General features: G+C 45.6%; 1 long non-coding RNA gene across 1 annotated transcript; it reads right to left on the minus strand.

Moving 5' to 3' along the window:
* Nucleotides 1-1,225: 1,225 nt before the first annotated feature.
* On the minus strand, nt 1,226-25,637 carry LOC148121193 (uncharacterized). The gene is made up of 3 exons (XR_015738594.1): nt 25,524-25,637; nt 2,879-2,981; nt 1,226-2,129 (listed from the first exon to the last, which is right to left on the minus strand). It is a non-coding gene; the product is annotated as an uncharacterized LOC148121193 (long non-coding RNA).
* Nucleotides 25,638-26,742: the final 1,105 nt, after the last annotated feature.

Here is a 26,742-nt window from a genome sequence, read left to right on the forward strand (position 1 = left end):
ATTGGCTTTACAGGCATAGACCCTTCTGAGTCAGGACCACACTGAGGAGGGTCTCCCACCCTGGGCTTGACGTGTCTGTGTTGCAGACTTAATATATTTAGCAAGAGGCCCCCATGTGTTTATTTTGCACTGACCCACAAGTTTTGTGGTTGTCTCTATACATATGCCTGCATTGCAGTGGTGTGAGCCAGAGACTGACAGTCCCTTCCATCTGTGCAAAGCTGTATCATTTCCAACTGTGAAGAACCACAAATTTTAATCACAGGGAGGTATAGGGAAAAATGCTTCCTCTGTTTCTATGACATACACAGATTTATGTGCAGTTTTATGTTTCTTCCTGGGTAATAACTTAGAGTGAACCTTTGGGAACAGAACATAGGGAAAACAAATTATGGGCCATTAACTGTGCCTAATTGTTTCTTTACGGCTCAGAGTGGAGGCTTATCTCAGCTGCTCTGGCACTCAGTTGCAGGTAGTGAAGGAGGGCTGGTTAAACAAGATCTGAAGCTCCTGAGAGGCAGCGGGGGGAGCCAGAGGGACATCCTGAAGGTCCCCGCTCCTTCTAATGAGATGGAAGTGGCTGAGAGCTGAGCAGCATCCTTCTGAGTAGGACTCACAGCTCAAGAAGCTGGTCTCATCTGCCTCCCAGACACCAAATAAATCTCTGCTCAGTTTGCCAAACCTTGTTTAAAAGTTAGCCTAGGCTAGGGGTATGTCTCAGCAGCACTGCACTGGTTTAATACTCATGGTTCAGTCCCCAGCCCACCCTCCCAAAAGGAAATTAACCCCCAAAACCCTTAAAAAACATTTCCTGTTAAGAAAAATGCAGACATTATAAAATGCTTATTATCACAGTCCTTCATGTTCTCAGCAAAGCAGTATGAGGCCAAGAATATTGTCCTCCAGAAGTACTTCAGTACCAAATGCTCAGTGAGCATGCAATACAAGAAGTACACCAGTTCCTAATTTCCCATTTTCAAAGACAACAATTGTCAATCCAGATGGACTGTTGAGGGCTTTTAAAGCTCTATCAGTCCATTCTGTTTCTTCTCACTGAGCTGTTGTTTAACAGTTGAAATCCCTCCAACCACAAAATCTAACCCTAAATTTTGGACTTCTGCAGCTCACCTTCCAGCATGTTCCCTGAAGGCTCGTGTCCCCACACCAGGTTGTCCTTTACTGTCACGACCGCCTCGAACCAGCAATGACAACGTGACACCGGAGCTCTTCTCGCAGGCAGTTTATTCAGGACCTTAAACAATGGCTTCTCTCTCGTTTCTCTCCCCAGGCAGACCTCTCCCAGCCCTTATGTAGCCTATGGTCACCTATTCCGGAGTGCCACATCGCCCATAGGCTCAAGCATACGCAAGCGACACACGATCATAGCGAGTTACGGGCCATAACCATAAAAGGAGTTGTTTGTCACAGAGAGCGCTCACTTTCGGGCTCGCGGAGGACTGCAGCCAGCATCATCTTAAAGGCGCAGCTCCATGCAGCTCTCTACAGTTCCCCCTTTTTTTCACACAAGCAACAAGTTAAGAGTAGAGGTCTGATCTCTGTCAAAAAATTAGGAGCAATATACTGATGTCTAGCCAGGTGCTGTCTACCCAGAGAAACGCCAGATCCGCCCGGTGCCTTTTGCGCAGAGGTGGGAGATCAGGCACCAACCCACATGCAATCAGACTTGCTCTTCTTGAGACCAACATTATGAGCTCTCAAGTGCAGTGCACAAGCCTCGCAACCTGTGTCAACAATCTTTTAACGTAGCTAGCCATATTTGGGGAGACTGTCCTGCTTCAATGGCCGTAAAAGCCTGGATGATCATAGCTGCATTGCGTCGCTGTGAGGTCCGTATGCGACATATGTACCACAGACACACCAAGGAGGCAAGCACCATTAGGTCTGTCAGGGCTCCTATTCCCGCCCACTCCTTAAAATAACTAAAAGTCTGTTTCAGCATATTAAGAAAAGCATTAGCAGTAGGTAACTCCAGCCGTGTGGCATTCAGGGAAATAATCTGGTTGATCAAGGTGTCCGTCAGGTTCTTGAACTCCTTGCTCCAGTTTCCCTGGAGGTATGCGCTCAGCTGCTGGCTCAGGTTACCATTCTTTGTAAAATTCTCAGCCAATCTAGAAGTAATACACAAAGAGGAGAGGGAATGAATATATCCTACACTGGTTAAGGTTACTAAATCATCCACTTGCTCTTGCAAGAGGTCTACTCTTTGGTTTACTGTCAAAATGCCATCTTTTAAATGACCATCGATGGATTTCAAAGTGGTCATTGTGGAGGCCGTTCTTTCCACAATTTCATTAACTGTCTCTGCAGTCTGAGTTGTTGCAGCCATGGCAAGAGCAGCTGTCGTGGCAGCTGCAGCAGATACAGTAATTGCGGAGACTAGGGCTGCTGTTATCCCAAAATCTCATTTTGTTCTGAGCAAATGAGCGATTGGGAAGGTACCGGTATCAACTCTGACCGGGATGGGAACATATGTGGGAACTTTCATCACCACAGCTGTATCATAAGTACCATTCCAGCATTGACTTGCGAGGCAAGTTGCCTTAGAGGAATTACAATAGATCACATCCTCTGTGGCATTGGTAATATTAGTCATACAGTAACATTTGAAAGAACACCCTTCGTATCTCTGCTGGCAGAGATGTTAAGTAGCCGAACAGTCAAATTACGAAGGGCAGCAAAAGGCTCTAGGGATGAAAAGGCCCCTCTTTCATTAGAAAGAATCCATTGAAACCAGGGCCAAATATTTTAAAACTTTTGACATAGAATGAACAGGTATAGGAATTGGCCATGCTTTTGCTATGGCCCACAAGATTTGTTCATTGGCCTGGATCAACAACGGGGACATCAGGACCGTCACCATCAGTAGGATCACAGTCTGAGGCTTCATCTTGCTTGTTGTTCCTCTGCACCTGTACTTTTCTCACCAAGCGCTCCGGTACCCAAATAGGGTCCAAATGATCCTGTGGAAAAACACAAACAGAACCTCGCACCCATGCCAGCACGGGATCAGGGCCATACCAGACCCCTGTCAGAATGTCCTTCCACTTCACTAGACCTTTAGGTTGGCTATTTGGACAAGCATGTCTGTCCGCTGAAGATTGGTTGGAATTATCCAAATTTTAAAAATTCAAGGTAAATAAGGCCAAAGAAAGTCTATTCTTAGGGGATAGTTCTAAGCCAATTCCCCCTTTTTGTTTTTGAAGCATTTCTTTTAAGGAGCAATGGGCACGCTGCACAATGCCTTGGCCTTGTGGATTATAAGGCAGTCCATGTACAAGGTGAACACCCATACGTTGGCAAAACGATGTAAACTGTTTACCAGTATAGGCAGGGCCATTATCTGTTTTTAGCTGTTGGGGCTTGCCCCATGCTGCTCATGCTTCTAAACAGTGGGCAATCACATTGTTTGCCTTTTCCCCTGTCATGGGAGTGGCATACATGATACCAGAATAAGTATCCACAGAAACATGTACATACTTCAGTTTGCCAAATTCTGAAATAAGAGTAACATCCATTTGCCACAGTTTAAGGGGGAGCAATCCACGCGGATTGACCCCCAAAGTTTGAGGGTGATGATGTATGACACATTGTGGACAATCCACAACCACCTTGCGTGCATCAGCATGGGAAATGGCAAATTTTTGTTGTAGTGTTTTGGCGTTAACATGAAACTCTTTATGAAAGTCATAAGCCCTCTGCAGGGCAGAGGCAAGAAACATCCATTCTTGTCTGGTACACTGATCAACCTTGTCATTGCCAGCAACTAGAGGGCCTGGCAAACCTGTATGTGCTCAAATATGTTGCACAAAAAAGGGATGTTTTCTCTGCCATAAAAGGCACTGTAGTTGGACAAATAATGCATGTACTGAACTTGATGCTTTTAAAGGTCCAGCACATTCAAAATGTTTTAAAGCATTAACTACATAAGCCGAATCAGAAATCAAATTAAATGCAAAGGAACATGCCTTAAAGACCTCTACTACTATAGCTAATTCCACATGTTGGGGGGTTCCTGGGGAAAACTGGTGTGTAACAGGCTCTGCAGAATCCACCATGTAGACTCCACAACTATTTTTGGATCCATCTGTAAATATAACACTGGCCCCTGGTATAGGCTGCGTAACAGTTATTTTAGGGAAAATTGCAGGGTGTTCTTTAAAGAATGACAGGAGAGGATGCTTAGGAAAATGACAATCAATGTATCCGGAATAAGAGCAACGCAAGATGGCCCAATCATCGACGGTGGCACATAACACTTTCATTTGAGCATTATCATATGGGACTAGCAACATCTTAGGCAGGCATCCAAAATGTTGTAAACAGGTTAGGACACCCTGCTGAGCAAGTATAGCCTCAGCAGTGGGATAAGATTCTATAGATTTAGCAGGGAAAATTTTAGGATGGATCCACAGCAGGGGTCCCTCTTGCCATAATATACCTGTAGGTTGTAAATTTGTAGGTAGAATACACAGTGTGATATTCTCCACAGATTTTACTCTTTTTAAGAACGCCTTGGATAGTCTTTCTTCTACCAAAGCAAGTGCTTGTCTGGCCTCGTCAGTCAAGTACCTGGGGGAGTTCAGGGCTGCATCCCCTGACAGAATCTCATATAGAGGTCTTAATTCATCATTAGTCATACCTAAGTTGCCTCTTATCCAGTTTATATCTCCTAATAATTTTTGAAAATCATTCAAAGTATGTAAATGGTCATTTCTAATTTCCACTTTTTGCGGAACAATTTGATCATGCGTCACTTTAGATCCCAAATAATTAATCATCTTATCTTGTTGTACCTTTTATGGGGCTATATGTAGCCCTTTTGCCTGCAACAGGTCTACTAAGACACCGTAGGCTTCTTGTAACATGGACTCTTCCTTGGCACATAAAAGAATATCGTCCATGTAATGGAGGCATTTCAAACTTGGGAAACGAGTCCTCAGAGGTCTTAATGCAGCAGCTACAAATAGCTGGCACATTGTGGGACTATTGGCCATCCCTTGAGGCAGGACAACCCACTGATATCTTTTGTCAGGCTCTTCATGGTTCACAGATGGTAAAGTAAACGCAAAGTGTTCACTGTCTTTGCCACATAAGGGTATAGAGAAAAAACAATCCTTAATACCCACTACAATTATTGGCCAATTAGTAGGAAGAGCAGATAATAAAGGGAGACCACGTTGAACTGGTCCCATCATATTTATCCGCTCATTAATGGCTCTGAGATCATGTAGCAATCTCCATTTTCCAGATTTTTTTTGATAACAAAAATGGGTGTATTCCATGGGGAAAGGGAAGGTATTATATGTCCATTGTCTAGTTGTTCTTGAACTAACTGATGGGCTGCATGCAGTTTTTCAGAAGAAAGTGGCCACTGAGGAACCCACACTGGCACATCCGATTTCCAGGAAATGGGGATACCTTCCTCAGTGGCCCCTAGGAAAAACCCAGCCCCTGTCTGGGCTTTCTAGGTTGTGGTGTGATAGGATCCTTGCGACCTTGTAGAAATTTCCCCAGTCCAAAATCTGGATGACATCCCATATCTTTCATAAAGGATTGCACCTTCTCTGAATATTCATTGCTCAATTTATAGCCCATTTCCCTCATTAAGTCCCTTCCCCATAGAGATACGGGGAGCTCAAGAACATAAGGTTGGATGATTCCTGAATGCCCTTCTGAATCTTGCCAGTTTAATAGGTTAGTACTGATGTTAGGGGCATTAGCATATCCTAATCCCTGCAAGGTGTGAGACGAATTCTGAATAGGCCATCCTTTTGGCCAATCTTTGCTGGCTATAATGCTCTTATCTGCTCCTGTGTCCAATAGGCCTGTAATTTTTGTGCCATTAACTGTCAACTGTAAGGTAGGTCTTTGGTCCAAATCTAAGGATAGAAATGTCAAGTCAGTTCCTGAAGAACCAAATCCTTTCTCTCCTCTGTCCTTCTTCTTAGCGGGATGTTGTTCGTGTAGACTGGGTAGTATCACTAGCTGAGCTATTCTACCACCTGGGGAAATTGCTGTAATGCCTTTCGGTGATTCCACCATGATCTTTATAATGCCTGTGTAATCAGGGTCAATTATGCCAGGATGAACTTTTAGGCCTTTCAGAGTCGTGGATGATCTTCCAATTAACAGTCCCACTGTACCTAGCTGTAGAGGACCTGCAAAATCAGAATCCACTACCTGGACTCCCATTTGGGGTGTTAATATGAGTCTGGTGGTGGCACGGAGGTCCAACCCCACTGAACCTGCAGTGGCTCTCCTCGGTTCTTGAGGTGCCTGAGTGTTGGCCATTGCTCGTGGCTTACTTCCTGCTCCTGCTCTTCCATTGCCCCATATATTTATGGCCCCTGAAGGGGGGGGGACCCATTGCCCATTTTTTGACATGGGACCAAGGGGCTGTCCATTAATGTTCTTCACTGATCTACACTCATTTGCCTAGTGTTTTCCCTTTTTACATCGAGGACATGTTGCTGGTTGTAGCTGCTGGCCTGTTCGTGGCCCTCGGGTGCCTTGTTGAGGGTTAAATCTTTGGGGGCAATTATGCTTTAGATGGCCTGTTTGGCCACAGGCAAAGCAGGCTCCTGAATTCTCTCTGCCTTTTTCTAATCTCAAGACAGCAGCTGCTAAGCCCACATTTATCAAAGGACCTCCAACCTCTCTGCATGCTTTCATCCAATACTCTAGCCCTCTGCTCCTATGCGGGTTAATTGCAGCCCTACATTCCTTATTGCACTGCTCATACACTAATTGCTTAACAAAGGGCATAGCAGTATCAGGATCCCCAAATATTTTACCTGCTGCCTCCACCATTCTGGCTACAAAATCAGAGAAAGGCTCTACGGGTCCATGTGTGATCTTAGTTAAATTGCCAATAACTTCCCCTTTATTGGGCAGAGATTTCCATGCGTGAGTGGCAAGAGTATTAATTTGATCGTACACCTGGTGGGGGGATATCCATTTTGTTGAGCAGCAAATCTGCCCTGCCCCAATAGCATATCTGCATCCCAAGCTGCTTGAGCATCCCCAGAAGCTAAATTCCTTGCTGCCTGAACACTGACAAATTCAATGAAAAATGCTTTCCAATCTAGATATTGACCAGGGGGAAGACAAGTCCTTGCAAGGTTCGTCCAATCTGCTGGAGTCATCGCATATCTGTGTAAGGCTTCCACTTGAGCCATTGTAAAGGCAGCGGAAATGCCGTAAGTCCGAACGGACTCTGCTAAGGCCTTAACAATTTTGAAATCTAATGGCTCATGATATCTATTACCTTGCTGGTTTTGAAACACTGGAAAAGCTGTCAACATCCCTGTCCTTACTTCCCTCCACACTTCCGGGTTGAAAGTCATTCCTCCTTCAGCGCCAACCACTTCCGGATACGGAGGTGGAGCCGAAGGGGTTAAGCTTCGCCCTCTTTCTTTATTTTGTCCTGAATTTTGCTTCTCCCTGGCCTTTTTCCTGATCTTCATCTGATACATAGACTGTCGAAGAGATTCTAGGGGAGTCATATCCGCCTCCTCTTCTTTCTCATCTTCCTCTGACTCCATCGAGATGCTGGTATCTGAATCCTCTAACTCTGACAGACTAGGGTATAGTCTTGCCTGTCCTTTCTTGGGTGCCTTTCCCTTTTCCTTCTTGTCTGACCCCGTATCTGACTTGGCTTTTTCTGACGCCGCTTGCTCAGTTCTCTCTTCCTGTAATATTTCTAAAGCAGCCTGACCGTGCTCCATAGCTTTACTACACCTTTGATCTTCCAGGCACCCTCATACTAGTCTCCAAATCGGCCTAACACCCTTTTTTTAGCGTACCCTGTTCCGCAACAAAATCAAGATCACGTCCCAGTTTTTTCCCAAGACGCTACATTAAGATTGCCCAAGACTGCAAACCAGGGAGCCACTGTATCACATTTATTTAAAAATCTGTCCAACGTGCCTTTTCTTATTTTCAGATTCTTAAATCGAAGTAGCTCCTTAAGAACTATAAAAATTGGGTGCGAAGAAGAAGCGCCCATAATCGAACTATCTCCCTTCTTTTCTTCCGATTTGTCTACCTGCGGACTCGCTACTCTCAGTTTGACAGCGTTCGAAGCTGCATGCAGTCTCGGTTTGACAGCTTCGGTCTGACAGTTCGTGAAGCTGCTTGTCGGTTTGACAGCTCTCGGCAGCGCTCTTACAGTCTGTGGCGCTGCTTTCGCCTTTGATTCCCTACCTAGACTATCTGCTTTGCAAAACTCTAACCCCGCTCTTGACGCGGTCACTGATCCCTACTCTTGACGCGGTCACTGATCCCCGCTCTTGACGCGGTCACTAATCCTGCTTTTATTGCAGATCCCCAAACTTATCCGAGAACTTCATTGGTGCACCCCCTGACTGCTGCAAGTTCTGGGCGCCACAAAGAGAAAGTGGACAAAATCCCCATACGGGCCAGCAATGACGACGTGACACCAGAGCTCTTCTCTCAGGCAGTTTATTCAAGACCTTAAACAATGGCTTCTCTCTCGTTTCTCTCCCCGGGCAGACCTCTCCCAGCCCTTATATAGCCTATGGTATCCTATCCCGGAGTGCCACGTGGACATCGCCCATAGGCTCAAGCATACGCAAGCGACACACGATCATAGCGAGTTATGGGCCATAACCATAAAAGGAGTTGTTTGTCACAGAGAGCGCTCGCTTTCGGGCTCGCGGAGGGCTGCAGCCAGCATCATCTTAAAGGCTCCACGCAGCTCTCTACACTTTACCAGGTGCCTTTCTCCACAGCATGTTCTCAGGCTCCACCCTCCCCACAGCTTGCTTATCTATGCACCCAAGGACCCCTTCGCTAGACCCGAGTATCCCAAGGAGGAGCAGACAGACATTCTTGGGAACACAGGAGTTCCGTCAGGTAGCAAACCTTCCACAAGGAATCTCTGGCTGTGAAGGCTGGAACAAGCTCCCCGGAGGCCCCATTAGGCTTTTGGTTTTGTTGGCGATTACAAAGGTGGTAACTACCTTCATACCTATCATTAGCACTGGGGAGGCTAAGGCAGGAGAGCTACTATGAGTTTCAGGCCAGTCTGAGCTGCTGAGTGAGACCTTATGTAAAAAAAAAGAAAAAGAAAAAAAAGAAAAAAGAAAAAAAGAGAAGAAAAAAGAAGGGGATACGGAGAGAGAAAAGGAAAAAGAAGGCAGCTAGGCAGTGGATGCTTCAAGCCACAGAGCAAAAAGGCATCTGAGCTGGGGGGCAGATGAGCTTGTCTGAACAGAGCACAGTCTTGCCAAGCAACAGGCAGTATAGAAAGGAAGACGTATCTAGAGCAGCATGAAGAGTGCTCTATGCAGCAGTGCTCCACACAGTTGTGCTCCACACAGCTGTGGTCCACGCAGCAGTGCTCCACACAGTTGTGCTCCACACACAGCAGTGCTTCATGCAGCTGTGCTCCATACAGCTATGCTCCACGCACAGCAGTGCTCCACACAGAGTAGTGCTCCATGTAGAGTTTCCAGGAGGCGCTAGGCACTCACAGGGTGCCTATGAAGTGTTTGGGCAACAGAGAGGGAAAGGCTAAGTCTCTGTCCTGCATAGGAAGCAGTGGTTACTATATGAGATATGTCCTAGAGAGGCAGAGAAAGAGAGCGAGAGCGAGAGAGCGAGAGAGCGAGAGAGCGAGAGAGCGAGAGAGAGAGAGAGAGAGAGAGAGAGAGAGAGAGAGAACAAGAATGTATATGTGCCACACAGCCACACAGCCTAAGACAACATGTGAGCCGGGTGGTGTGTGTTCAATCCTAGCACTCGGGAAACAGAGACAGGTGGATCTCTGTGAGTTTGAGTCCAGCTTGGTCCACAGAGTGAGTTTGAGGAAAGCTAGGACTGTCACACAGAGAAACCCTATCTTGAGAAACTACCACCACCACCACCACCACCACCACCACCAAGACAGTGATTCATTTCTCTCCATCTGTAATCTGGGTTCTGAGTCCTAAGGCTCAAACTCAGGAGTAAGTGTTTTTATCAGCCGAGAAACCTCACCAGCCCTAGGGAGCTCATTTTTAAGAAGGCTCTTTCCAGCTGGCTCTCTGAGGAAGGTCTGGGGTAAAGGGGACAGGGTCAAGGCAAAGAACAAATGAGAGGGAGCAGAGGCCAAGCACAGAGCTCAATACAGGCCAGAGGGAGGGACCATGAGCTCAGAAAATGGCACGTACCTCAGAAGCCAAGTCCTCCTCAACCTGCTCCCTGTGTGCTCCCTTCCCCAGGCAAGCCATGGGAATGGAAGTCACTCTTCCTTCAGGCAGGCAAATAGGAATCGGAACCTCTTCGCCTCAAAGTCTACCTTAAAACTAAAACCATCTTCTAATCTGCCCTACCTTCTAGAACTGACACAGGCGTTCCCTGGTGTTTGGCTCTAGGAATGAAGGGTGCAGCCTCATACTCTGGAGCAGACACACCATAAACCTAGCTATGGCCCCTGTCCACAATCTGCTTCTACCAGCTCACAAATACACTGTTCAGCCATGGTTCTCCATGGCTGCCCACGACTTAGAGAACCTAAACAGAAACACAGAGCCTTCATCCTGGGTCTTCAGGTCATCTGAAGCCTTTCTGACACATGAAACTGATCAAATAGATATGCTACCTATGGCCTTTCCCCTTTAACCTGCCCATTGCCAGTTTCTCTTTGTCAGATCCAAATATCAAACCTTCAGAGGAAAGCTTGAAGTGCCTGCAAAAAGCCAAGCTGGTAAAGGGGATAGAGAAATGGAAGGAAGATCAGGAGACTACAGTGTCACAAGGGACAGGGAGGAGCAAACCAAGCCTGTGCCGTTTCTGCGACCTGGTAAAACCTGAGCATTTGCAAGCCTGCCCACACCTCAGGAGGGTCATGCCTGGGCCACCGGGAGACTGATGCTCCCAGGACAGTGCTTAATCGTGTAGACAGGTAGTCTATCATTATCATAAGCTTTAACATTCTTTGCTTTCTTCAGGACTATTTTAATTAGAAGTTATGAAAAAATAGTATTTCTGGACAATTTTAATTGTTTTCAAATGTGCGCAGATTTTATAAAAGAAAGTCTCAGGCAGCACAATGTCTCTTTGAATCTCCCAGGCTTGGCAGGTGTCTTAGAGCTAGGGTGTTAGCAAGGTGCTCAGTTCAAGCCTCCCGCACCTAAAAAAGAAACTTTGAACTGCGAATAATTTTTTGCAGTCTCAGGGTGAGGGAGCTAGGAACCAAACTCATTGCCTTGACTGAGCATGCTCAGCAAGCACTCTACCACTGAGCCATACTCCGAGCCTACACAATTCCCTTTGGAAGCCCACTCCTAATAACTGGAAGTCTCACGTGGGCCAGAGTGGCCTCGGACTCACTATCTAAGTCAGAATGACCTTGAACACCTGATCCCCCATCTCTACATCCCTAATGTGGGCCATCTCCACATCCCTAATGTGGGTTTACAGAAAAGAGCTACCATGCCCTAGGAGAAAACTATCTCCAAATAGTATCTGGAGTTCTGCACAGGGAATTTGCCATCTCCTTTATTGATTTATATGATTGTTTATTAAAGTCTAAATAGCTGTCTGGGGGTATCTGCTTCATACTTTGGAAGGTAATTCAGGGCTGACATGAGTCCATGCACACAGTTGGCACTGCCATCTCCAGGAGACAGATGGTCTGCCTTTACATATAACCGTCTCCTTAATAGTCTCCTGTGCCACATAATCTTTTCTAATAACAAATTTAACTTCCTGATTCATTTTAATTGCTCAAATTAGTTCACTTTTGCCATTGGCATTTATGGTGGTTTGAATGAATGCCTTCCCCTCAGACTTATAAGGAGTGGCATTATTTGAAAGAATTAGGACATGTGGTCTTGTGAGGAAGTGTGTCACTGGGGCTTGGCTTTGGGGTTTCAGATGCCTAAGCCAGGTCCAGTGCTATTCTTTCTTCCTGCTGCCTGCCAATCCAGGTGTAGAACTCTCAGCTACCTCTCCAGCACCATGGCTGCCTATGTGTTGTCGTGCTCCCTGCCATGATGCTAATGAATGAAACCTCTGAACTGTAAGCCAGCTCCAATTAAATATTTTCCTTTATAAGAGTTGCTGTGGTCATGGTGTCTCTTCACAGCTGTAAAACCCTAACTAAGACAGTGTTCCTTTGGTCAGCCCCTCTGCCCTGTAGAAACCCACCCTCCTGGGTTTTTCTTGTTTTGTTATTTAAGTACTCCCGTGCTTTCTACTCTACAGGAGCGCCCAGCCTCATCACTGCACACAGTCATGTGCTGCATGTTGAGAGTCAGCGCAACACAGACAACATACCCGTCAGTGGTCACAGGAAACTATGATGGAGTTGAAAAACTCTTAGCACCCCATGATATCATGGTCATCATAAAATGACAGTACAGTGTTTATGCTGTTGCTGCTGTCGGCAAACCTACCGTACTGCCAGAATGTAAAAACAATGGCATATATGCAATTACGTACACTGTGGAATAGTTCGTGACAATGAACAGCTGTGCTGCTGGCTTACATGCTGACAGCCTGTGGGTACCACACCCATGGGCTAGACAAGTGCTCTACCATGGAACCTTATCGCCAGATGCCCACTTTTTTCATTAACTTTTTATTTTAAGACAGGTCTCACTAAATTGTCCCAGCTAGCCTTGGACTTGTAATCCTCCTGCCTCAGTGCCCTGAGTCGCTGAGATCACAAACATGTGGTAGCACAGTCAGCCTGGATTGCCTTTTTCTTACTCGTTTTAGAATCATTACATACTGGAGTTGTGAGCTTTCAGTTACATATACAGACCATCCAACTTATATTAGTTAGACCTAGAAAGTTTTGATTTTAGCGTGCTGGGGTGAAAATAATACCCACTGCGTAGCAACTGCGCTCTTTCAAATGTTAGACACTCCTACGGCCTAAAACCAGAAAAACAAAGCAGCCAAGCCACTAGAGAAGTCTTACAAGGCAGAATGACCACAGAGTAAGAAACTAGCGCCTCTCTTTCCTCCCATTTTATATTCCCTCTAGTGCTGGAATTAACAGTGTGAGGCACCACCACCTGGGTTTGTTTCTGCATTGATTTTGTGTAGCCCAAGGTGGACTTGAACTCACAGAGATCCATCTGCCTCTGTCTCCCAAATCCTAGGATTAAAGGTGTGTGTCACCACTGCCTGACTTCTAGTGGTTTAGCTTTGCCCTTCTGATATTCAGGCAAGCTTTATTTATTAAAACATAAATAAAATATCACTATATCCCAGGCATCATGAGGGAAACCAACCATGCATTAAATACATTTTTGATTTAGGGTATTTTCAACTTAAAATAGATTTACTGATACATAGCCTCGCTATAAGACGAGAACACTGGTTTGGTATCTTTGTTACAAAACGATGTCATTCCCTCAGTCTGCCATTCTGCACTCCGCTTTGCTACACAAACCTCCCTGTATCCAGCTGGCTTCTTGATCCGTCTTACAAACTGGGAGCAGCAGGAAGACCAGAAGACAGGAGGCCGGTAGGAGTGCTCCTCCCTGTTTTCCTTGGGGCTCCAGTCAATTCCCATGAAGACAGCCCTTGGTGGCAACCCCTTGCGGCCATCGCTGTCTTAGTTAGGGTTTCTTCTGCTTTGCAGAGGCATCACAGCCACAGCAGCTCCTTACACTAATTGGGGCTGGCCTACCGTTTCAGAGGTTTAGTCAGAGTGGAGAAACGTGACGGCACACAGGCAGGCATGGTGCAGGGGAAGAAGCTGAGAGCTCTACATCTGGATCCTCAGGCAGCAGAAGGAGACTGTACACCACACTGAGACTAGCTTGAGCATATGAAACCTCAAAGCCTGGCCCCAACAGTGACAAACTTCTGCTCCAACAAGGAGTAGTGGCACTCCTAACAGTGTCCCTCCCTATGGGCCAATCATTCAAACACATGAGTCTATGGGGCCCTTCCTAGTCAAACCACCACAAACACCATTGCAATCCATGATAATACCAGTCAGGCTCTACCTGACATAGTCAGAATAATAGTCTTCCAAGAATGACCAGTTCCTAGTCCTCGGAACCCTTTGAATACGCTGTTTTACAATGCAGAAGAGACTGTAACAATGATCAAGCTAAGAAGCTGGAGACAGGAAACTATTTGACCAATCTCACTGCAGCCTTAGCATACAGATGATGATGTAGAGGGCCCAGAGAGGTGCCCCATGCAAGGACTCTGTGGGTCATCTTTGGAGATGAGGAGGTGAGTAAGTCAGGAAACAGCAGCTTTGGGGATGGGGGTGTCCTCTGGCAGCTTCAGCAAAGGCTGATAGCCTGGCTAGACATTTGGGTTTTTCCCTTAGAATGGCTGTTGTGGTTCGAGGGAGCAGCGTTAGAACACTGCACAGAGTTTAATTTAGACACAGCCATTAACTAGGGTGCTTTGTGGACATGACCCTTTCTGTGCTTTAATTCCTCACTCCCTGTGTGGGCACTATCATTGCAGAGTGGGCATAAGACGCCCCCACCCCATAGGGTTTTATGCAGGACAATGGAATCACACTAGGGCTGCCGTGTAGAACAGGATGGGCTCTTGCTTCTTATCTGCATCTCTCCAAAAGTTAGGCAGCGTTTTCAGGTCGAGATGCTCTCCCCACCCTGCTCATCTCATAGTCTGAATCATTCTATACCTGGTGTCCCTCATAAGACACAGCTAGCAACACTGCAAACAATTTAGAACCGGGAGGCACGTTTCTCATCCACGTGCTCACAGGGAGAGGTCTACACAAGGACATCACAGACGTGCCCAGAATGATTCTCAGCACTAAAAAACCACTTCAGTGGGAGAGTAAGTGGGCCACTTGACATTCATCTAAGACTTGAGCCTTCTCTTGATAATGGAGTTTATCTACAAGCCTGGAGATGTGTATGATTAAGCACTATGGGGTGTGTTTTCCCTGGTTCTGAAAGGTTCTGAGCAGCCTGAAGTGCAGGTGTGGCATGGAGCTGCCTGAGAAACAGATCTCGTTGTCTTGGGGCTCTAGTCACCCCTAGCAACTCGGAAGCCCCCCAGCTTCCTTCTCGCTGCCGGACACCATGCCCTGGGTGCCCACTCTCGCTGCATTGCTGTGGAAGTGAGAAGTGGCAGCCTGCTTTTCTTTCTCAAAGTTTTGCCGTTAAATATCTTCTTCCTTAGAAAGTGGCAATTAAGTATTATGGAAATAAAAGGTTTTTGTTGAATAAAAGGTTTCGTTTGAAGATCCGTTCCCATTTCACAGTTTAAAATAATTTTTGAGGAAAGCACTCTAATGTATCCATTACCATTTGTGGGAAAACTGGAGAACAGAATGTTCCCGACTTTGACAGAGTCAAACCAGTGGGGCTAAGTAGTACAGTCACTCAGGACACCCTGTGACTCCGGTTCCCAGGACCTGATGGCACGCAGGTGACACACACAGTGTTGAAGACAGGATCCAAGCGGCCTGGCTACACTGTACTTTAGAACTGGACACTGAGCACACAGAGGAGCACACTGATTCTAGCTGTGCCGTCAGGTGGTCATCGTGCCTAGGAACGGAGACAGAGGTCACCTTGAGACTGGCTCTGCCGTGCTGTGCTTTTGTCTTCCTGCTGTTTGGAATGTGGCCTCCAACTGAAGAAAAGACGACAGGAAAAGACGTCCTGTGCACCAAAGTCACCGAACCTGGGAAATGCCATGGAGGGAAGGGAACAGTGGGAAATCGGGACTGTACTAGGCATGCAGATCCCACTCCGCATTTATTTTTTTCTCTAGCCGCGCACGGAAGCAGCAGCCAAGGAAGTGAGTCAGAGCCAGGGGCCAACATGCCACAAGGGGAGACATCAGTGCTTCTCTGAGACTCGGGAAGGTGACGAGGTCCAAGCTGTTTTCCTAATGATCCTAACCTGCTATTTGTCTTTTCATTTGCTTTCCCCCTAAGTACACACTGGAGTTTCCAAAGGCTGATTAATATGAGGTTGTAATGAATTAAATCAGACACAGGCTTTGAACTCAGCTGTCTTCTTTTAAGCCCAACATTAAAGAAAGCTTAAAGAAGGGCAATGCTGTCACCCTTCTCACCAAGGGAATCTGAGTATCGGTCTGCTCATGAATAGTTTGGATTTGAGTTTCGGAGACAGCCTTGTGACTAGCCCAGGCTGATTTAGAATGCAAACCTGCCTCTGCTTCTCAGATGCTGGGAACACAAGCATGCGCCAGTGAGGCTTGATGGTTTTATTATCATTATTAAGAAAATAGAGTTATTTTTCATAAAGACATTATTTACATAATATGTAATGAATTTAATAGTATTTTAATGACCTAATATTTTAAAATTTCTCTTTCAGTTTCTAAAGTGCTAAAATTTGATAGACAGAAATAAAAAAATTGGCCTTTGGGGATCCTCAGCACTTTGTTTTACTTAAAATGTTAAAAACATTGTCTTATAGGGCTGGGTATGGTGGCACACACTTTTAATCCCAGCACTTGGGAGACACAGGCAGGTAGATCTCTATGAGTTCAAGGCTAGTGTGGTATACAAAGCCAATTCCAGATGGCAGACAGAGTTACATAGCAGTACCTTGTCTTATAAAAATTGGCACACAGTTTATATATAGTATAGTACACAACTCTTACACATATGCCTTATTTTTAACATATACGCATATGGCATAACTTGGGCCCGAGGAACAGGTCACTGCTGCCACTTTGAAAGGGTGCCTGCATCTCACCGAGTCAATGCCCATTCTACCAGAGGTGACCAGTCTGATATGTATCTCTACATATTAATTTGGCTTAATTTCTAATGGCTTATGAATTAAACCGTATAGTATGTATTTCAGGGTTTCCAGCCAAATCACCATCCGTTTTTGGGATAGTGTCTTGCTAAGTTGCCTAGGCTGGCCTTGAACTTGAGATCTCCTGACCCAGTCTCCTGCATTGGTGGGGCTCCTGGTGTGTGCCAGTGCACCCAGTTGTCTGTATTGTTTTGTGGTTTTCTTTTTGGAGGGTTTGATAGGAGATTGACTCCAAGGCATGGTTCAGGACGTGTCCTGCTAGGAGCTAGACCAGCCCCGTATCTGGTTCTTCTTCCAGCATATTTCTGAGAGTCATCTGTGCTCTGTATATTAGTAGTCCATTTCTTTTATTACTGCTAATCATATTACATTATATGGCTACATCACAAATTGTTTTATTTTCCTCTTGATGCATATTTGGATTTTGTCTAATTTTAGTCAATTATAGAGCTGCCAAGAACATTTTTGTAGGAGTCTCTTGGTGGGTAATGCACTAATTTTTACTTATTGATTGATTTGAAGGAGTTTTTTTTATATGAATTCTTTAACAGTCCATAGCTGGTCTATTTTTCTTTCCTTTCTTTGAGACAAGTCTAACAATGTGGCCCGTGGCTGACCTGCAATTCAGAGATCCCCCTGCTTCCACTTCTTAGTGCTGGGATTAAAGGTGCATGCCACTATGCCTGGTTCTACTTCTTTCTTCCGCCTTCCCTCCCTCCCTCCCTCCTCCCCTCCCTCCCTCCCTCCATCCCTCTCTCTCTCTCTCTCTCTCTCTCTCTTTTTCTTTCTTCTTTTTTTTTTTTCAAGACAGGGTTTCTCTGTGTAACAGCCCTGGCTGTTCTGGAACTCAATTTGTAGACCAGGTGGGCCTCAAACTCACAGAGACCCACCTGTCTCTGCCTCCTGAGTGCTGGGATTAAAGGTGTGTGCTACCATAGCCAGGCTTACTTTTCTTTTTAATTTACTTTTTATTTATGTGCATGTCTGTGAGCCTGTGTGACTTTATGTGTGCCACATGGGTGTAAGACGCTGCAGAGGCCAGAAGGGGGTGTTAAATCCTCTAGAACTGGAGTTACAGATAGTTGTGTGTCTCCATGTGGGTGCTGGCAGTCAAACTCAGGTCTTCTGCAAGGACAGTAAGAATTCTTGACTGCTGAGTCATCTCTCCAACCCCTCTACTTATCTTTTTAAATAATATCTTTCAAGGGGCTAGCGAGATGGATCATCAGTTAGGAGTGTTTGCTGTTCTACTAGAGGACCTTGGTTCAGTTCCCAACACTCAAATCAGTTGATTCACAACCACCTGTAACTCCATTTCCAGGGAATCTGTCACTCTCTTCTCAACTTTGTCAGACTATGTGCACATGGCACACGCTTCTCAGACACACACATACACATAAAATAAAAATACATTTCAAATGATATGCTTTTGATAGTTGTTATTAACTGTGTTTACTTTGTGTGTGTGTGTGTGTGTGTGTGTGTGTGTGTGTGTGTGTGGTGTGTGTGTGTGGTATGTATGTGTGTGGGCACGTTCATGCCACAGTGTATGTGTATGTAGGTCAGAGGACAGCTATTGAGAGCTGGTTTTCCTCTGGCATGGTGAGCTGCAGTCAGCCATTTCACTGGCTCAGATACTCATAATTCTTATTAGGCATCATTTATCAATGCTTAGCTTTCAGGTTAGTGCATTTTGTGTTATAACAAAATCTTCATCTACGTCAGCCCAATATTATGAGAACATTTTCCTGTGATCTGTACCTGCTTATTAGGAAGTTTTAGAACTTTTGAATGTAGGTTAATTATACCTGAAAACATCATTTAGGTACAGTTTGAGTCAAGGAATAGAGTTCCTTATTCTCCATCTTAAGCCATTGATCCCATACCCTCAGTCCATGGAATTACTAAGGCTGTGATGTTAACACACCACAGTTAATTCCAGTTCCGTACTATTAAATGCAAAATTCCAAAATAAACAATAACTCTTAAATTCTTCACTTTTAATACAGTTAAGAGCAAAGTAACAAAATCTCACACCATTCCATTCCATTCCACTTTTACTCTTTTGTCTTCTGTTTGTTCCAGCCAGTTTGTGGTGCTGGGACCTGGACCCAGCATCTCATGCATGCTAGGCAAATCCTCTAGCATTGAGCTACTGTCCAGCCCCATTGCATTCTGCAGGAATCATCCCTTTGTTCGGAGTATTTACACTGCACACCTTCCCGCCACTGGCCACTCAGTCATCTCAGCAAACGAACTATTGCACTCTCGCAGTATTTACCAATGACCTCAAAGCACAAGAACAGCAGTACCAAGACGCCCAGGTGTAAACCACTGCCAGCTGAGTGCTGGCAACACTGCAGGGCATCTAGAAAAAACACAGGGCAGATGCTCATTGGTTCACAATGCAGTTGATAAGCTCATAGCAAGATGGACGTATGCCAAGTCAAAAAATTCACTTAATGTGCCTATGCTACAGAATGAAGGAGTTTAGCTGTACCTCACACTGTAGGGCTGGCTGTTTACTGCCACGGTCACATGACTGACTGGACACCGGCTCACTGCTCTGCCCCATCTCAACACAGCACCGCATCTCACATGGTCACATGACTGACTGGACACCGGCTCACTGCTCTGCCCCCCTCTCAACACAGCACCACATCTCACATGGTCACATGACTGACTGGACACCGGCTCACTGCTCTGCCCCCATCTCAACACAGCACCACATCTCACATGGTCACATGACTGACTGGACACCGGCTCACTGCTCTGCCCCATCTCAACACAGCACTGCACTATACATTGCTCTTCTAGGAAGAGATACAAACCCAAAATTCAAAGTCTGATTTCTACTAGAATTCAAAGCTTTGGTCATCTGCTGGGGCTGCTGGAACATATCTCTCCTATATTATCAGGAGGTGGGGGTGGGACTGTACATATCAAAGTCTTTCTCTGAGTTTCTTTTTCTTTATTCCTCTACCCTTGACCCAGAGGTAAACCCTATTTTGATCTGAAGTCTTAGGGCAAACACTGAAATCTGATGGGTAAGTCCACCAACATTTTTAACAGTCTCAACCACACAGTCTCTCTTCATACACACTTGGGCTCAGTCATTGCTAAGACTATGACGGCGTCAAAACAGCAAAAGGTCTGAGGACTTCTGATGCCTAAAGTCAGATGCCAGAATCAATTCTCAGGCCCAGCCACATATTATCAGTGGGACTTTAGCAATTAATTCATCGTTCCAGGTTTCTGTTTCCTGGTCTCTAAATTGAGCTAATAACAATACCTATAAGATGGAGCTTTTGATTAAACAATTAATGCTTGATTAAACATTACATAATATTTTTGTGTTTGTTAAATAGGACAGATATACAAAATCCACCGGATTTCTCTACTACAAAGAATGATTACAACTTGAAGCGAAAAAAGAATAGTGATGGCAGCACCAGCCAGCGTACAGTATCTAGGGATTAATTAGACAGAACATGCACAAGACCTACACAATGAAAATTACAAAACACTGCTGAGCGGAACTGAAGATGACCTAAATACATGGGAAAATAATCCATGGTCATAGATTAAAAGGCTTGAATTATTAAGATGTTAAATGGTCCCAGTTGATCTAAAGATTCAGTGCAATCCCAGTCAAAATCCCAGCAGGTAATTTTGTAGAGACTGACAAGTTGTTTCTAAAATTATAGTGGAAAAACAAAGTCAAAGCAATCTGAAAAATAGAACAAAATTGGAGAAGTTAAATCACACACTTTCAAAACTTACTGTAAAACCATGGGAATCAAAATCAGGAAAAGCATAAAGGTAGACATATAGATTAATAGAACTGTACAGAGGACAAAAATGGCACACACATTCAGGGACAATTAGTCCTACAAAGGTGCCAATATAAGTGGGAGAAAGGAAAGTCTCTTTTGTTTTGTTTTCTGCCACAGGGTTCACACAGGTCTCTGAAACTCACTCTACAGACCAGGCTGTCCTGAAATATAGAGATCCACCTGCCTCTGCCTCCTGAGTGCTGGGATGAAAGGCGTGCACACACCCATCAAAAGGAAAGTCTTTTAAATAGACACTGCTGGAAAAAATAACACATCCATTTGCAGAAGCTGCCCCAGGGCTCTGGCCCTTCCCTTGAGTCAATGTGACCAGAATGCACATTCTTGAAGAGTGAAATGTTCTTACTCAAACCAGAGCCTGCTCAGCCCAAGACATTGTCAGGAAAATGAAAGCACAAGCCACACACTGGGAGACACACCTGGAAACAGCGGGGCACCACGGCCTGTGATCCTAGACTCTGAGGGTTACATCAGGCAAGAGAATGCACACAGTGAGTCCAGGACACCCCAGACTGTAGAGAGAGACCCTGACTCAGAAGGCAAGCCATGTTTGGGGTAAAGGACTGGTGCTCAGACCATGAACAGTCTCATAACAAGAGGTGTGCACCTATAACCCCAACTCTAAGGAGACAAAGCACAAGACAAAGCACCACCAGTCTGATGTACCACAAGACCCTGCCACAAAACCAGCATGAATGCCAATATACACGTGTGTCTATAAGGAGCTCTTATAATTTTGTAATAAGATAAACAGTTCAAATACAGATAGATAAAAAATTTGAACACAGACTTCATCAAAGAAAACAAAAGAATGACAAATCAACCTGTTGAAAGATGCTCAGAGGGCCAGTGGGATGGCTCAGTGGGCAAGGGGGCTTGCAGCCAGGCCTGAGGACCTGAGTTCAGTCCCCGGAACTCACATGGTTGGAGGAGAGAACCAACTTCCAAAAGTTGTCCTCTGACCTCTGTCTGAGTGCTGTGACACACTGCCACTCCTTCCCGTGCACACACACACACACAGAGAGAAATAAATGCAAGCTTTGAGTTGTTTATTTATGTGTGGGAGTGTTTTGTCTGTAAGAATGAATGGGCACCACAGGCATGCCTGGTGCTAACAGAGGTCAGGAAAGGGCGTCAGGTCTGTTGGAACTGAAGTTGCAGCAGTTATGTGGTTTTGAAAGAAGCCTGGCACGATCAGTCACTAGACACACGCCAGTTAGAGCCACGTTACCACTATACACTCGGCGAGCGGCTGAAGCTGGAAGAGACTAGCAGCACCAAATGGTGGTGAAGAGGTGGGACTCTCTTCCCATATTGCTAGCTGGAATTCAGACCTGGAAAGTCATGGGCAACCCCTCACAAACATGCTCATCCATATGATGCTGTAATCTTCTTCAGCATTTACTTAAATATGTAAATTTAAAATATATCCACATAAACAGCTAGATATAAATGTGACTAGAAGCTTAGTTCACAGGAACCCGAAACTGGAAATAGTTAAACTGTGGCACCTCCAACAGACTACGTCTCAACGAGAGGGACAGACCACCACACAAGCAAACAACTCAGAGGAATCTCACGAAGCCAGCAGCAGCAAGCTAAAGAAAAAAGGCAGACATAAAAGAGCTCATACTGTATAGTTCCAATGCCACAGTGACAGAAACAAGACAGTGGCACCAGGGGCTACTGATACTGTTGAGAAGGGTCCGGAGAGAGCTGAGAGAAAGAGGTTAATGGGGGCGGGGGGGCAAATAACTTCGTAGTGAGTAAAAAAAAAAATAAATGACATGCTCAACGTGGGAAGCTGCTAAAGCTTCTGATAAAGGCAAACTGTTGACGGAGTTGAAGTACGAAGCCCGAAGCCCATGCTGGTTTTGATGTCTCCCAGTGCAAACACAATGGGTGCAGCCCAGGAGGCGGTGAGTCGCCACAAAAGGCGCTGGTAGTGAGGTTCAACAGTGTCTCTGCTTCAGGTATCCACGGGTGGCTTCAGAGCGAATGCCCTCAGGTATGTGCGTGCGTGCATGTGTGTGGCAGGTGGGTGTGGGGGATGGTATAGCAGAATGCTGTGCTGAGAGAAACTGGAAGCAGCAAGAAGGCTAAGAGACCGACCCACATGCAGGCATTCTACTTAGATTTGGGAAGCTGGGGAGGTTGATGCTGAGGTCTGAACCTTGGATTGCCTTGGAATCCGTGGACTTTTGTAGCATGTGGAAAGTGACATTCTGTTGGGACCAACTTATACATGCTGAGAGTGCTGAGTGACAGGAGCTCACACACTGCAACCGGCCTGGCAGACTGGCCACCTGAGCATAAACAGCTTAGAGCAGGAATGGTCCCCAAGATGAGGTAATTTGCTCATGGGGCTCGGAAAATGTGGCTATCCTCACAGTTAAACTATTCACAATGAAAGGCTAGAGATCAGGGGAATAAAGCGAAAAGGTGCATGGGGCAAAGCCCAGGAGAAATCAGATGTGAGCATCCAGCTGCTGTTCCCAGAGAGAGCACCTCTCTCAGCAGTGCTGTACAGAGTGTCACTAAGGAGGAGGCTCTCACGAGCTTCAGGGGCCAAGATTTTTATCGGACTTCAGTCAGTTAGGCAGACCTCTGTTGAATGACCAATGCTCATAGAAATCAAACTGATATAATGAGGCCTAGGATCTCCAGCACATAAAAACAGGTTGTCACTGTAGGTCTTGGCATAATTCCTTGGCCCAAGGCTCCAGGCAGATAAAAGACTTTAGGCAGGATATTCAAAGCATCGAGGCCCATCCTCCGCCATTCTCTTGCAAACATGCAGTCTGAGTAGCTCAAAGTTGCTTATTTAACTCTTCACTGCACAGACCATCAAGACTTTTAAATTAGGGCACATGCATAGGAATATAGTCACGTGTATATGAATGCAATAGTCCCCAAATGCAAGCTCTGTCTCTCTGTCTCCTCTGTCTCTCTTTTTCCTGTCTCTGTTTCTTTGTCTCTGTCTCTTTCTCATGTACACATATACATGTACAAACACAACAACGGGGGACCACATGTACCCCAAGCTGACCTCTCACTCACTATGTAGCTGAGGCTGACCTTGAAATCCTGATCCTCCTGCCTCTGTCTTCCAAGTGCTGAGATTACAGGAACGAACCACCATACCGGGCTTATATCTCACATTTTATGTATGTGTATTTTTTCTAGGTAGGATTTCACAGCTTTTCTCATATAATCAGTATACCACAATTCCAAAAAGTTAAGAATCTAGATTGAGGTTGGCAAGATAATGGAATAGAAAGCCATAGGCCATAGACCATAGGCCGACTTTATCACAATGTACAGTTTATAAAGATTTAACAAAAACTCCAGGAACTAACTGAAGCCACCAAACCCAACAAAGTACGTAGGAAAGAACGAATAGGTAAGTTTCCATGGCTTTCACAATCTTCTACCAGCCAGACAGCTCTGTGTGACCAGGAAAGGTGCCCAGTTCTTGTTTCTTCTTTTGGAAGGAAAGAATGGAACGTGTGCCAACTTTCTGTCTTTCTGGGAATCTTCCCAAGGATTGGTTTTTATCTTGTCTGATTCTAGTTTAACTATAAAGTCCAGGAGCCCCTGGGAACAAAGGAGTCTCCTGGTGGCTTTGTGCTCAGCAGAGAACCGACCTACCTATCTGCAGTACTGCATGTAGACACCAGAGGGTGCCAGAAGCTCGGATTTGCAGAACCTCCCACACCGGGGGTGGGTACACACAGAGAAGAAGCTCCAGAGAAAACAAGAGAGGCACAAGGTGTCCCTACCTGGGCCGACAGTGGAAGTCTGTGAAGACTAGGCCAAGTGTTTCTTCAAATGCTCATGTGCCATCAAAATAACACTGCACACGGTATAATAGGGAAACACAGCCCAAAGGACCAAGATAAATCTCCTAAGACCTACTTTCTCTAACACATAATTCAAAAGACTTGTTTGAAAAGAGCTCAGTGAACTATGGGAGAACCGAGTCAACCAAAGGAAATACAGATACCAGTGCAAGACTAAAATGAGACTATCAACAAAAGGGGACACCATAGACAGGAACCAGACAGACATCGGGGCCCTGAAGAATACAATAGCTGAAGTGAAGACCGCACTAGACGGGTTCAGCAGCAGCGTCCAGCAGGTAGTGGCCTCCAAGAAAATCACTGGACATGGTCAAGTAGAGCAGCATGCCACTTCTCACTGCTGGAACCAAAACACCCACTGAAATTTCGGCCTAAGGGAGGATGGTGTATTGTCTCTGTGTGCATATGCTTGTAAAAGACCTAGTCTACCGTGGCGGGAAGGCATGGTGGACCATGGCAATTCTCATGGGGTGGCAGCCACCAGGAAGAGGGAATCCTGGCACTTCCCAAGCTTTCTCTTCTTCCCCATGGGAGGGCACCACCTACATTTTGGGGCTTGTCCTCTCACTTAACCCCCCCTGGAAATTCCCTCACAGATAAACCCAGGGCCTTCCTGCACTGTCGTCTAGGTTTCTTGTTTTTGTTGTTGTTTGTTTGTTTTTGTTTTTTGGGGTTTTTTTTGCATTTGTTTTTTGTGTTTTAAAGACAGACTGACCATGTGGCCCTGGCTCCCCTAAACCTTGCTAGACAGACTAGGTTGGCCTTGGAGTGGGAATCCTGCTTCCACTACCCCTGAGTGCTGAGATTACACACACATATCACCACACTCTGCTTTTCTTGGTGATTCTAAATCTAAGAAAGTAGACAGTGCAGAGTGAGTTCAAGATCAGCCTAAGCTAAGTACCCCAGTGAAACTTGGTCTCAAACATTAAAAGTCAGATGGTAAAGCATTTCTACACAAGCATGAGGACCTTAGTTCAGATCCCCAACACCACCGATAAAAAGCTGGGTATGATGGCATGTACCTTTAATCCCAGCACTGGGGAGCCACCGGCAGGAAGATCCATCCATCCCAGCAGCTTGCTAGCAGGCCAGGCAGGCACTGAGTGGGTGGATACCCTGTATCAAAACAAAAGGGGAGGTGAACTTGAGGAAGATATCTGACCTCAACTTCTGGCTTACACACACACACACACACACACACACACACACACACACACACACACATAAATAAAAGTATAAATAAAAGGAAGCCTGGGAACATAACTCTGTGATACAGTGCTGGCTTTGAATGTACAAGGCCCTAGGTTTAGTCTTCAGAACTGCAAAAACAAACGACTACCTAAAAAATAATAATAAACAACCAAAATAGGACATTTATGATATTTCTTTTAGAAGATAAATCTTACTATGCCGAATTTGAATACATCCCTGAAAGTTACTTGGATAGTATTTAGGATTCTTCCAACCACAAAAATGAGTTCAACATGTCTCATGTCTAGGCACTCTTCATAAGAAAATGTGGCAGAACAAGTTATTAGAAAGCAGAGCTCTCCTCCCGAGTCTCCCCTTCTTGTCACAGCATAACTTCCGTGCTGAGTACTGGCAGACGTGGCGCTAACAAGTCCCTGGCACATTTGAAAGCACAGTTCTTGGGATTGGGAAGATAGCCCCGTCAGTAAGGCGACTGCCACACAAGCACCCGAGTTCCATCCCCAGAAACCACATAAAAAAATCAGGCATGGTGCTATGTGCCTGTAACCCCAATGTTGGAGAGCAGAGACAGGTAGGTCCCTGGGGCATGCTGGCCAACCAGCCTAGCCTAACCAGAGAGTCCCAGACCAATGAGAGACCTTGTCTGAGTAAACAAAGGAGGTGGCTCCTGAGGAATGGATGACACTTGAGATGGACCACTGGCCTCTGCATACATATACACACAAGGGCACCCCGTGAACACACTAACACACGCGCATACGCGAGCACTAAGAATAGGGCACCCACTAGCTTTCCGGGAAGACGACTGCCCATCCAGCAAACATCCGAACAACGCCTTTGTCGCGACCTTTTCCTCCCACTCGAATGTGAAGTCAGTAGTTTGCCTGTGATGGCTCAGTTCCTGCTGTTTAGCTTTCTTCCTGGCAGTGAGGAACTAATGTCGTTTCTCTAATCAGAGAGGGTCTTTAAGAAGTCTGCTTCACATTTCTTGCACGATTATGTTCTGCCTATGCCGCGATCTTAAGAATT

This window comes from Myodes glareolus, chromosome 8, assembly GCF_982192425.1.
Source record: "Myodes glareolus chromosome 8, mMyoGla1.1, whole genome shotgun sequence".
NCBI lineage: Eukaryota > Metazoa > Chordata > Mammalia > Rodentia > Cricetidae > Myodes > Myodes glareolus.